General features: G+C 37.8%; 1 pseudogene; it reads right to left on the reverse strand.

Annotated features, from left to right (window-relative positions):
* Nucleotides 1–14,621, reverse strand: part of LOC102402385 — an 84,686-nt pseudogene that overhangs the window by 21,762 nt on the left and 48,303 nt on the right.

The raw sequence follows: 14,621 nt of genomic DNA on the forward strand, positions 1-14,621 counted from the left end.
GAATTTCTTTTCTTTTGTTTTTAACAATTAACCTAAAATTTCCTATAACACTAAAGAACTGCTACTGCTACTGCTAAGTCACTTCAGTCGTGTCCAACTCTGTGCGATCCCATAGACGGCAGCCCACCAGGCTCCCCTGTCCCTGGGATTCTCCAGGCAAGAACACTGGAGTGGGTTGCCATTTCCTTCTCCAATGCATGAAAGTGAAAAGTGAAAATGAAGTCGCTCAGTCGTGTCCGACTCTTAGAGACCCCATGGACTGCAGCCCACCAGGCTCCTCCATCCATTGGATTTTCCAGGCAGGAATACTGGAGTGGGGTGCCATTGCCTTCTAAATGACACTAAATAAATGGTATTTTTTACAAAGGGGATATTATAAATAATATTGATAAAATCGTGTTAGAAATTTGAAATTTTTACCAAAGATTACTCTACCTGATTCAGATTATTTCTCTCAGTCTTCACTTTCACTTCTACTGCTTGGAAAGTGAGTTCTAGGTGCTCTTTCACTTCAACTTCTTTACTATATTGGTCTTCTTTTCTTCTTAAATGCTCCCTCATTTTTTCATATAACATCTTGGCATTCCTTCTATTCTCTTATCTTGCTTTAAGGTGAATCTGCAAAATTTAAAACTCTTCTTAGAAAATCATGAGATTATTCACTGCTGCAATAACTTTCGGTCCCTCTTCACAATGTTTAAAATAGTAAACATGGGGGGAATACAATATCATGGTCACTGTTTTCAGACAGAGGGTTAAGAATAAAACTGCATAAATTTTGTTTTCATTTTCTCTTGAGAAAAATGGTTACTTCATAAATCTGCAGGTGGGAATGTAAAATAATATAAACTTTCCTAAGAATAGTTTAGAAATATAGGTCACGGACCATTTTTAAGTTCTCATAATTTGACCAAATTATATGATATTAAAGAAAATGTATTTAAAATAATTAGAAAGGTAGAAATCAATTTATAGAAAAGGTGTTCCTTGTAGTATTAAATAGAATACAGAAACGTGAAAAGCACCTGAAAGTCAATTTGGTAAATATTTAATGGGGTTTCCATTATGGTGGACTTCTGTATGCTCATGAAAATGATGATTTGGAAAAATATACATTAAGTTATTAGAAGCATTCACTGTTAATAACCTGATATATTATTTCCAAGAATTTAACACTCCACAATACTAGTAACACTTTCTCCTCTGTCAAATTCTAGAGGATAAGTTAGTCCTTATAACATGTCTACGTCTCTGCAGTATTAATGGAAACAATAGTTCACATATTTCTTTAAAGGTGAGGTGTACAGTACCTCAAGCTGCTGAGCTCTCGTTCCCACTCCACTTTCTGATGCTCTAACTGTGATTTCACTTCTTTGGTTTCTGACAGCTCTTTTTGTAGCCCACAAACATTACTTTTCATTCTGTAAAATTCTCCTCTAAGTAGTTCACAGTGGCTTCTTTGAAAATCTACTAATTTTAATGCAAAATAATTGTATCCTGAATATTCAACAAGCCAACAGAATCTGCATGATGAAGAAAACAAAGATAGAAACAAACAAACAAAACTTTATGTGAGTAATTTTTGAGTATAAAGCACTGTGCCTTTCATGTTCACTCATCCACACACTGAACAAGTATTAAGGGTCTATAATGTGGAAGACATTATTCTAAAACTCTGCAAATAAAACAGATGCCCCTGGGTCTTGTTTAGCTTGAAGTCTAGTAGAAGACAAAGATGAATAAAATAATTATGAACTCAGATAGATACTCTAAGAAAAGAGAGTTCTATGATCACATAACAGAACTTGACATAGACTGGGTCCAGGAAAGATTTTCCTAGGTAAGAGATGTCACATTAAGAAAAGAAGGATGAGCAGGAAGTAGTAAGTAGAGTAGAAAGAACAACCCTGTGGACAATCTCCAGCTGCCATTATGTTTTTTATTTATTTATTTTTAAATAAATTTTATTTTATTTTTTAACTTTACAATATTGTATTGGTTTTGCCATATATCAAAATGAATCCGCCACAGGTATACATGTGTTCCCCATCCTGAACCCTCCTCCCTCCTCCCTCCCCATACCAACCCTCTGGGTCGTCCTAGTGCACCAGCCCCAAGCATCCAGTATTGTGCATCAAACCTGGATTGGTGACTCATTTCATATATAATATTATACATGTTTCAATGCCATCCTCCCAAATCATCCCACCCTCTCCCTCTCCCACAGAGTCCAAAATCTGTTCTATACATCAGTGTCTCTTTTGCTGTCTCGTATACAGGGTTATTGTTACCATCTTTCTAAATTCCATATATATGCATTAGTATACGGTGTTGGTGTTTTTCTTTCTGGCTTACTTCACTCTGTATAATAGGTTCCAATTTCATCCACCTCATTAGAACTGATTCAAATGGAGAGGGTGTGGAGAAAAGGGAATTCTCCTACACTGTTGGTGGGAATGCAAACTAGTACAGCCACTATGGAGAACAGTGTGGAGATTCCTTAAAAAACTGGAAATAGAACTGCCTTATGATCCAGCAATTCCAGTGCTGGGCATACACACTGAGGAAGCCAGAATTGAAAGAGACACATGTACCCCAATGTTCATCACAGCACTGTTTATAATAGCCAGGAATGGAAGCAACCTAGATGTCCATCAGCAGATGAATGGATAAGAAAGCTATGGTACATATACACAATGGAGTATTACTCAGCCATTAAAAAGAATACATTTGCCATTATCTTTTTAACCAAGACAGAGTGAAAAGCTACTGATTTACGTTCCTGAGTGGAATGAGCAAAAACAATACTAACAAAATACATTAAACAATGATTTTCATGACAAAGGACTTCGGGGAATGAAAGACAATGATCCTGGAAACACATGAGGTTAGCCTAAGGAATGCCCCAGCTCACTGCCTTGAGAGAATTTCCAGGCCCCAACACGAGGAGAAGGAATGGAAGCTGAGTTAGCCAGACTCCCTGACAGGAGGTGATGAAGCTGACAGTCTGGTGAACCAAAGTGGGCAGAGATCACAGATTAGAACCATGGAGAGGAGAGAGTGGAACAGAGAGAAAAAGGACCCTGGAGATCTGAGGAGGAGCCCCTTGGGTATTCAGCAGAGGAAGGAACAGAGCCCATCTGGGAGAAACCACCTGAGACCAGGGAGAAACCATCTGAAAAGACTATAGGGGTCTGTGACTGGTGCTCACTCAGTCCCAGAAATTCTATCTATTCTCATGAGCCAGGCTGGAAAATTCCTAGGTACCAGCAGAATGAACAGGGTAGTCAGCAAGGTCTTGCCTCCAAGGCTGGAAATCATCAGCCCTAGCCCCAGAACCCCTCTGGATGCACCTAATGAATCATGAGAAGCAAAAGCCACAGAAGGATCTCTGGAAACTCACAGTATTGGGAAACTAAATCACACAGATCTAAATAACGCTTGGATCAAAAAGGGAATGAAAAGAGAAAGTACAAAGTATTTTGAACTGAAGGAAAATGAAACGTTAAGACCAGCAGACATTTTAGGGAACTGTCAAGCTGATTCTAGAATTCATGTAGAAAGAAGGGTAAAAACTAAAACCAGATGGAACCACACAATTGTGACCTTTAACCATGCAGCAAAGAGAGGCAACAGTTGGGCTTGAAGCAAGGGGGTAGCATGATGAGACCTGAATATTTAAAAATAGGCAATAATTACAGTTGCTGTGCAGACCGAGGTTCTGCCAGGTGGAGTGGCAGGGAAAGAAGTCCTGAGATTATTTTTGTTACTCTAGGAGGAAAACGATGCTGACCTGACCATGGGTGAAGGCATAGGAAAGAAGAAGAGTCAACAGAAAGTACAGTGAGTGAGAGTATCATAGGCCTGTGGCTCAGAGCATACACTCACTTTCATGTCCTTTTAATGCAAAACAAACTTCTGAGATGCACAGCATTGTAACATATCCCTGGCTCTAGAGAAGTACTGACAAGGTGTGCATATATCACTACTCTATACACAGACAGGCTTTCCGTTAACATTTACACTGCGGTCCTACCTTTACACCCCATGTTGAGAGGTTCTACTTGCAACATGGAGTTCGTAGAGTAAAGCACATCACCATCCTCAGAAACAGTCTTGGACAACTGAGTTAAGTCGTGCAGTTCATTCACGTAATTAATTTGTTCTTTGACCTACATGTAAACAATACTATTTCACAATGTCCTTATATATGTATAAATACACCAAATGTACAGAGGTGATAAATCTCCATATCAAAACAAAAACAGACATTTCTTTTTTTTCAGACATTTCTTAAAAGAAGAGATTTTTATCAAAAGGATAACTTTATCAACAGTGTTTCTAAATGATGTGTTCAAAGTAGACTTCTCTACAGCAAAGGAAGATTTTATATTTTGCCACTATTCCTTTGACAAAGTATTTTTGACAAGGATAATATTTTTGAAAGTTCTTTTTTTCTTTTTTCTTTTTTTTTTTTTTTTTTACTGTACCTTCTTCTTTTCATACTGTGTTTTCCTTGCAGGCCTAGAAGAACAAATGATTCTTTTCAGGCTAACATTAAATATTCAAAAATACAAACAATACCTAAACTTTTTTTTATACAAACTCTTTGCATTGGCAAGTAATTGTCTATAAAGGATGCAGAAATAAATAAGAGCAGCATTAAAGGACACAGAAAATATATCAGTAATATTAATAAAGTATTAAAGTTAGATCCAAGGAAAAGGAAAAACATAAAGTTACTTGCGTTGTGTGATAGGAAACAGTATACCAGTGTTTTTGCACCTGTCCTTTTCAATAAGAGCTAACTTTTATGGCAATATGACCTATCTGGGAGGTATTCCTTCAGTCCTTCTAAGAAAGATATTAGCTTTTTGAGGACGTCCTATGCATCAGCCATGCATTATTAGAAGCACCTGACATGTCCTAAAGGCATTTTCATTCCCACAGTCATTCTGGGAGATAGGTATAGGAAGAAATGGAAGACACAAAGGCTGAGGAACTTGCCCAAGCCCACTCAGCATGTCACCAACAGAATCAGAATTCAAACCCACGAAGTCTGGCTTCAACACTGCTCTTCCAAAATATGCTGAGAAAGTAATATTGAAAAGTCTTTTTAAGTAATATGATAGCAAATGAATCTATAGTATTATTTCAGGTCTAGCTATAGCTATAAATAATGATTTCTGAATCTTAAAACGTATTTCTCAAAAATTAAAAAGACTTCAGAGGTAGGCAAGCTTGCAAATCTACTGTCAATAAAGTTTTGTTTTCTGTAAAGAAATTCATTACTAGGCATTCATTCACCCATTCTGCTGTTTCTTCATGCATCTGACATACATGTATTGAGCACATAATATGTGCTAATGACACCCTTAGTAAAGGAAGAATGAGTTTTGTCATTTAGATCTTTATCATGAAAAAGGAATAATTTGTGAAAGACTGCTAATAATGTTTTTCTATTGAATATAAACAAAATCTTCCCCTTTTCCCTGGAATCTATAAACAACTATGAAGTTAGTATGATGTGATGTTTCAGAGCACCTTACAAAATCATAGCTACATCAAGGAACGACCATATCTTATTCAGTATAGCCTAAGTGTTTGTAAATCCACAATTATGTAATTTTTGAAAATCTATATATGATAGAATTAACTTAAGCAATCATCTGCATATTCCATTATGTAGAAATATTACACTTCAGAACCAATGAACAAGCCCTTACCATAAAACTATACATGAACAGAAGTAGTATGTACAATTAATTCACTGTAATAGTTTAAAGATAATGTCATACAATCAATAAGCTTCCTAGTATTGGAGATGCAAACAAGACTAAACTAAATAAACATGCCGTCTGCTGGCTCATTTCCAATAGCATGCTGCTGCTACTGCTAAGTCACTTCAGTCGTGTCCGACTCTGTGCAACCCTATAGACGGCAGCCCACCAGGCTCCCCTGTCCCTGGGATTCTCCAGGCAAGAACACTGGAGTGGGTTGCTATTTCCTTCTCCAATGCATGGAAGTGAAAAGTGAAAGTGAAGTCGCTCGGTCGTGTCTGACTCTTAGCAACCACATGGACTTCAGCCTACCAGGCTCCTTTGCCCATGGGATTTTCCAGGCAAGAGTACTGGAGTGGGTTGCCATTGCTGTCTCCCTTCAATAGCATACATACTCTAAAAGCTCCCTTCTTAACATAAAACAAGTAACACCTGTGAACTCCATATTCCTCTTCAGTTACCATCCAGTTCTTCATTGCCTGTCCCAATAACATTCCCTACTGAATGTTTACATGCATTCATTACAGTCCAGCTTCCAAGGGCACTATTTACTGAAATGACTTCTGGCCAAAGGCACTGGTCCTCACCTTAACCTTTCAGCAGTGTTCATCCACTAGAGTTGAGAAATCTCTTGTCTTGGCCTGAGCACTGTATAATGCTGCTTTATTTCCAGAAGAAGTATTCAGTGCTAATATTTCTTCCCCTACAAACAAGGAATCTGGAGAATGTACCTGTCATCACCCTGATCCATTTCCCTTAAAATGCTGTCATCATTCACGTGCAGCAGACCACCAGTCAGTGAATCGGTCTTTTCAAATATTGGTGCCATGACACATTTGTCCGGTGTCCATTTGTCATCATACTTTTTCTTTACTTCCTTCCTGTGCACACCAGGATTGCTACTTTAAAAAGTCCACAAAAAAGCCAATGTTTTCCAATAATTCAACTGATAAAGAATAAAAAACAACTAATTCTTAGAAATTCCAACTCTTACCCATGTTAAGTCATTGATTAATTCACAAGACAGTTATAGAGTACCAACCATATGCAAGAAAACAAATTCTTCCTTCAAACACAGATATGATTATGATACAATATGATATATAAAACTTAATATATGAAAGTGATAAGTGAAATAAGGAAGAATTTGCAGAAGAAATGAAGAGATGTCATGAGAAACAGAAAAGGGAGAAAATAATTCTACTTGGAGATTCAAATGTGAGCACAAACATCAGGCACAGGGCATCTGGGTTGTTTCCGAGGAACCTGGAAGGAAGAGCACAAAATACATGGAAGAAAGTAGAGAGATGCCTCTGGAAAGACACTGAGAAGAACCTCATGGGCTACATTGAAAACCTGGAGTTCACTGGTTAAGCACCTTGACTCTTTTGGGAGTCATAAGTAGATTTCCACTATATTTTTTGTTTTGCTTCTAAATATAATAATAGTGAATTTAGGGACTTTCCTGGTGGCCCAGTGATTAGGAGTCCACCTACCAATAAAGGGGGAAGTCATTCCATTCCTGGTCAGGGAAGATCCCACATGCCATGGTGCAACTAAACTGTGCTCCACAGCTACTGAAGCTAGCACCCTAGAGCCCACGCTCAGCATCAAGAGAAGCCACCACCCTGAGAAGCCCAAGTACTGCAGCGGCAAAAACTCAGGGCAGCCAAAAATAAACAAAGAAGAGAATTCACAGAAAAAGGCCACACTTAATTTAGGTGGTATTTTAAATGACATGAGGCACATATACCATGAAAGAAGAAACCAAGGAAATATTTGGCCAGGGGAGGAGAACTCACTTTTAAACCACATGCATGATGTGGCAACAGCAACATCACGGCTGAAAGACCAATGCCTCATCGGTTCTTCCGCCACCATGAGCAATTTGGCCTCCCTCCATGGACATACTCAAAGAGCTAGGAGAGAAAAACCTGCCAGCCAAGAGTACTCTTTCCAGAAAAGTTGTCTTTCAGAAATGAAAGAGAAATAAAAACTGTCCCAGACAAAGCAAACCTGATGGAGTTCATCACCACTAGTTCCAGCTCATGAGAAATGCTAAAGAAGTCCTCAAACTGAAATGAAAGGAAGTTCATTAGTGACAAAACAAATTTAAATATACAACACACTGATTAAGGCAAATATGCAGTCAAATCCAGAATACTCTAATATGTAACATGGTGGTATGTTAACAAAGGCACTCTAGTAATAAGGCTAAAGGACAAGAGTATTAAAAATAACCATATCTGTAGTAAAATATAAAATCTGTACATCACAAACATTAGCTCGTTAGAAATTATTTTATAGGAACATAACAAGGGATGTGCTGTTAAATATTGATATAGGATTACCTATCAGAACCCTCATTCTGCATAGCAGGAAACTCCTGGTTGCTGTTTCCTCCACTCTTTCTCTGCTGAAACAATCCACTCTCATCAGCAGCATCACATATGTTCTCTGACACTTCCACTTCACTATTTTTGTGCTTCTTTTCTTCTTCAACCTTTAATGGAAGTTTGACACTAATAATAATTGCTATGTATTGATTATAAAGATCTTTGTTTTCAATTTTATTATTTGACTCAGTGCTCACCCTGAATTTAAGTGATAAAAATATCCTGTGGCGGATTCATTTTGATATTTGGCAAATCTAATACAGTTATGTAAAGTTTAAAAATAAAATAAAATAAAAAAAAAATATTTTTGTGTTTATTTTAATCACTTACAAGTCACTGAATTTTTTGTAAAATCTGCTCCTTTCTGTTTGAGGAAAAAAAATCCCCAAAATTTCAAAAATGGCTTTCTTAATAAGATGCAATTATTTATATTCAGTCTTCCCCATCTGACTGGCAGAGACAGAGAAATAAAAAGGCAAAGACACAAAATCTGTCCTCTTTGGTCTTTACTACCTGGATTTTCCATTAAACAGCCAGATGTAGAGGATGTGACACCTTCGCGCCTCAGAAAGGAAGCATTCTTCTCTCTGCACTAAAGCTATTCTTTCCCCTTTGCTTTTTACAATTCTTTTTTTTTTTTTTTTCACTTGGATCCGGGAGATAGCAAAAAAGTGACGGTGTTCACTAAAGTTTAAAAATAAAATAAAATTAAAAAAAAAATAAATGGACCAGAGTTTACGAAAACACAAGGAGCAGAATGAAACTGAGGAATTGTTAGTTAGTGTGGAATTCTGGAATATAAGTAATGCTTCTCAATTCCACATTCATTAACCATCAAACCTTACAGCTAGAGGGTATAGAAATAATTACCTAATATTGTCCCACTATTTACCAAAAACAGCAATAAAAAAAAAATATTCAAGGTTTTGTTTAAGGCCCCTAAACTGGCACTCCCTAGCATTTTATGGCACCAAAAGAGATGATACAATAACTCAGTGCCTTAATTTGGGGTAGGGCTCATCTTTTTTCTTTTTTTTTTTAAACAGGTGAATACATAGAGTTTTTTTGTTTACTTTTTTTTTTTTTTGTCTTTTTGTCTGTTGTTCAAACTCAGTCAAAGCACCTCTTACACAAAAGAGCAAACAGACAATTTTAAAAACCTATTACTGAAGAAAGAAAAATCTCACAGCATCTCAGAACTCAGTCTTCTCCTTTGTAGATAAACACTTTTTTTTTTCTTTTTTGCTCAGGGTTTATACTACCTATGGGCTTCCCTGCTGGCTCAAATATTAAAGAATCCACCTTCAATGCAGGAGACCTGGGTTCAATCCCTGGGTTAGGAAGATCATCTGGAGAAGGGAACAGCTAGCCACTCTGGCATTCTTTCTGGCCTGGGTAATTCCATGGGCAGAGGAGCCTGGCAGGCTACAGTCCAAGGGTTTGCAAAGAGTTGGACATGACTGAGCAACTTTCACACACACACACACACACACACACATTATGTAACAAAATCACACATGTCAAAACTTTCTACATTTTAGTAAACAACGTAATGGAAAGGTCTGTCTCAAAAGAAACACCTGAGAGTGCTGAGTAAAGCATATGTGGGAGCACATGTATTTGTTATTAAAAAGATCCTGAAGCGGCCATGCTGGAAATCTAAGTGCCCAGCGATTGCAGAAAGCAGAGAAGATCACACATATTCAACCACAATGAAGAGATTAGAGGGAACACATGTTCAAATCCCATCTCAGTCAGTGCTTCCTTCCCACTTTATGGAAATATAACTTATATTTAACCCAACAGAGTTAAAGGTGAAAAAAAAATGCAAAAGCCTAGCTGATTATTTTTCTTAAGCAATTCCCTTGGTGCTTATTCTGGCTCAGAAGCCCACATGGTAAATAGCTAAATGAGTTTCCCAGTCCATATGAAGACTGACAGAGAAGAATTAGATATGAGGATTGATTGAAAGACAAAAGCCATGAAAATAGTTTCCTGAATTCTTGTTATTGAGATAATAATCGATTTCTACACAATTACCTTTTTGGATGACCCCGCTTTATTCATAAATGGAAAACCAAAATGGACCACATCATCAAGAAAGAGAAAAAAAAAAGCAAGAGAAAATGAGAAACTTTTGGAAGTTAAATTTTCTCTTTTTCCAGAGCCAGCAACTCTACTTGAAACCTCTTAAACCTATTTCATTTAATTCATTCTTAAACCTCTATTTCATTCTTAAACCTCTGCATATCCTTCTCTAATTCTTAATTTACATACACTTCAGATGTGCTGTGACTATTAGGTGGAGAAGAATTCCCATTTTCTAATTCAGGTTCCATGCTTTTATTGTCACTAGCACTGCAATTATCTGCATGCAGTGGCTTCTGGAACCAGTCATACATTGCTTTATTTTTCAGATCAGTATTTTAACAACAGCAAGGGGAATGTGAATTTTTATTTGAATTCTATGTTTCATCTTACCAGAGTAGAGAAGCCACAGACTAGAATGACATGCCTGTCCCATGTCTAGTTTCCGATTAGTTTGATCTTGCCTCATATTTTGTGACATTTGTATATCAACCTTTTGGTCTTTCACTTCGAATATAACTACCAGCTCCCATACTTTTTTTATTTTCTGTATTGTATAAAAACTGTCCTCAATTTTCATAAACACATGTTCAATGTGTAGTTGATAATTTTCAAAGTCTACTTTATTTTCAGGGAAACAAAGTTTTGAAGATGACCGACAAGTCTATCCAAGGGACCCAGAGTTTACAGACCAAGGAAAAACATTTTTGAGACTGGGATCTTTTTGTTCAGGAAATGCTTGGAATACTACAGAGACAGATACTCCAAATGCATCTTTTTCCTCACAATCAGGTATATTATTTGTGAGATTAGGAGCTACTTCCTTTTGGTTTGCTCCTTCTTTAGTGTTACCACGTTGTGGCTCTTCCTCAGGAGAAACAGTAATTTGGTATTCCTCACAAAATTTCACTGACCTTCTGCTTTAACTCATTTGTAATGGGTGTTAACTTATCTTTCCATTCTAATTTGCCTTGTTTGATGCACATTTTCTCATATAGTACTACACCATATATTAAAATTTACAGTTTTACATACCTGTGCATGGTTATTCTCATCTTCATCAAGTTTTTCTTATTCTTCCTCTGTTATCATTTTCAAGTCTAGTTCTCTTGACAGACCTTCATGTTTAGTTAAAATTACTCGGAATGTTTAGATAAAAGACATAATCCTCATTTAAAACAGAGATCTAAAACATTGTATGAAACGACAGATTAAATCAATCTTAATCTTCAAATGAATATGTACTTCTTTAAGAACTACTTCCAATGACCTGAAAACGTCAACAAACCATTTGGGAAATATCAGATGTTACCAGGTTACAGGCACACAAACAGCTCAAAGATTCAGTCACAGATTGATCCAAACAGCAGTGAATAAAACAATCAGAAACCAAACAAAATACAGGACAGACATATAAAGTCACCATACATTCTCTTCTCTATTTCATAACAGGACCTTTTAAACAACATGTCAAGCATCAACTGCAACATTATTCATGGTTTACAAAATTATTCATACTTTTTAGCTTTTGTCAGTTCCTTCATCTGAAATGCTTCCCTCTACTCTTCCAACAAATTATTTTTCATCTTTTAACGTTCAACCTGCTTCGTGAAGCTGTCTTTGATTACTGCCATCTTTCCCCTGATAAAGAGGTACACCTTTCCTTGTAGCTCCCTTAGTACTTTAAAGATTTTTCTAGTGTATCTTTCTAGATTTTCCTAGTGATATATATAAATCTGAACTGTAAATTATTTCTTTACATGTCTATCCTCTTGGCTCCTAGACTGCAGAGGACAAGCTCTTAAAAGTCACCTCGGTATATACAGTGTTTATATATATATTATTATTTTTTTATTGAAGGATAACTGCTTTACAGAATTTTGTTGTTTTCTGTCAAACCTCAACATGAGTCACCCATAGGTACACACAGATCTCCCCTTTTGAACCTCCTTTTCATCTCCCTCCCCATCCCACCCCTCTAGGTTGATACAGAGCCCCAGTGTCTCTTATTCAATAATTATTTCTCAGGTTTCTGCTCAATACTAGACACTGGAGTTTCACAAAAAATGTAGAAAAAGGTGTCAGGGATGGCTTTTCTAGAGATAATGCCTGAGTGCAGACTTACACAGTTCAAGGAAACAGAGGACAGGAGAGGGAGAGCATTTCAGGCTGTAGCAAGATGGGGAGAGAAGCACACACACCACAAGGTAGATATTTGTCCAAAGTGAAGGGATGGGACTGATGAAGGTCATGGCATCCAGTCCCATCACTTTGTGGCAAAGAGATGGGGAAACAATGAGAATAGAAACAGACTTTATTTTTTTGGGCTCCAAAATCATAGCAGATGGTGACTGCAGTCATGAAATTAAAGGACACCTACTCCTTGGAAGAAAAGATATGACAAACTTAGTGTATTAAAAAGCAGAGATGTTACTTTGATGGAAAAGGTCCGTCTAGTCAAAGCAAAGACTTTTCCAGTAGTCATGTATGGGTACAAGAGTTAGACCAAAAAGAAGATTGAGCACCAAAGAACAGATGCTTTTTAACTGTGGTGTTCGGAAAGACTCATGACAGTCCCTTGGACTGAAAGGAGATCCAACCAGTCAATCCTAAACAAAATCAGTTCTGAACATTCATTGGAAAGACTGATGCTGGCACTGAAGCTCTAGTACTCTGGCCACCAGATTCGAAGAGCTGACTCATTAGCAAAGACCCTGATGCTGAGAAAGGTTGAAGTCAGGAGGAGAAGGGAATGACAGAGGATGAGATGGTTGGATGGCATCACCGACTCCATGAACGTGATTTGAGCAAGCACCGGGAGATGGTGACGGACAGGGAAGCCTGGTGTGCTGTGGTCCATGGGGCCACATAGAATCAGACACAACTGAGCGACTGAACAACAACAACAGGGATAAGTGATGAGGGTGCCAGCAGCAGTTCAGAATTCTAGAGCAAATGACTGAAAGGGCTAGAGATAGAGGGTCAGGAAGAAGTCAGATTATGAGACCATCAACATTGATTTAAGAGGTTTAGACATTAATGTGACTCAGAGTGCCTCATGGTCACATGTGCTTTTGAGATTGGTGACTCTAAACACCAGGAGAGGGAGGAATCTGAAGGGCATATGAATAACCAGAGGAAGGTGAATCTGAAGGTATTAATACTGGGAATAACAAGGTGATGCAGGCCTGAACTGAGGGAGTATTTACAGAAATATTTAGGATATAAATTTTCAGGGTACAGTATAGATAAATCCTTAAGAAACCAATAAATGTACAAATCCAGGGACTCTGAAGGATAAAATAATTGCTCGTTATTTTATAAAATGTATTGACTGAGAAGAAAATGATTAACATGAACTGACTGAAGTGGCTTCTATCTATTTTGTAGTTTTCCTATCTCATATCGTCCAGTTTTGAAGGGACTCATATAGGCATTTTTTTTTTTTGAATTTGTTTTTCCTGGACCCACCAAGCTCACAGAGAGACAAGAGCAAAGTTCAGTTCAGTCGCTCAGTCATGTCCAACTCTTTGCGACCCCATATATCACAGCACGCCAGGCCTCCCTGTCATCACCAATTCCCAGAGTTCACTCAGACTCACATCCATCGAGTCACTGATGCCATCCAGCCATCTCATCCTCTGTCGTCCCCTTCTCCTCCTGCCCCCAATCCCTCCCAGCATCAGAGTCTTTTCCAATGAGTTAACTCTTCGCCTGGGATGGCCAAAGTACTGGAGTTTCAGCTTTAGCATCATTCCTTCCAAAGAAATCCCAGGACTGATCTCCTTCACAATGGACTGGTTGGATCTCCTTGCAGTCCAAGGGACTCTCAAGAGTCTTCTCCAACAACACAGTTCAAAAGTATCAATTCTTCAGGGCTCAGCCTTCTTCACAGTCCAACTCTCACATCCATACATGACCACAGGAAAAACCATAGCCTTGACTAGATGGACCTTTGTTGGCATAGTAATGTTTCTGCTTTTGAATATGCTATCTAGGTTGGTCATAACTTTCCTTCCAAGGAGTAAGTGTCTTTTAATTTCATGGCTGCAGTCACCATCTGCAGTGATTTTGGAGCCCCCAAAAATAAATTCTGACACTGTTTAAACTGTTTCCCCATCTATTTCCCATGAAGTGATGGGACTGGATGCCATGATCTTCGTTTTCTGAATGTTGAGCTTTAAGCCAACTTTTTCACTCTCCACTTTCACTTTCATCAAGAGGCTTTTTAGTTCCTATTCACTTTCTGCCATAAGGGTGGTGTCATCTGCATAGCTGAGGTTATTGATATTTCTCCTGGCAATCATATAGATTAAAAGAAAAAAAGACAAACACGTTGAGTTTAGAGCCTGTAATC

This window comes from Bubalus bubalis, chromosome 23, assembly GCF_019923935.1.
Source record: "Bubalus bubalis isolate 160015118507 breed Murrah chromosome 23, NDDB_SH_1, whole genome shotgun sequence".
NCBI lineage: Eukaryota > Metazoa > Chordata > Mammalia > Artiodactyla > Bovidae > Bubalus > Bubalus bubalis.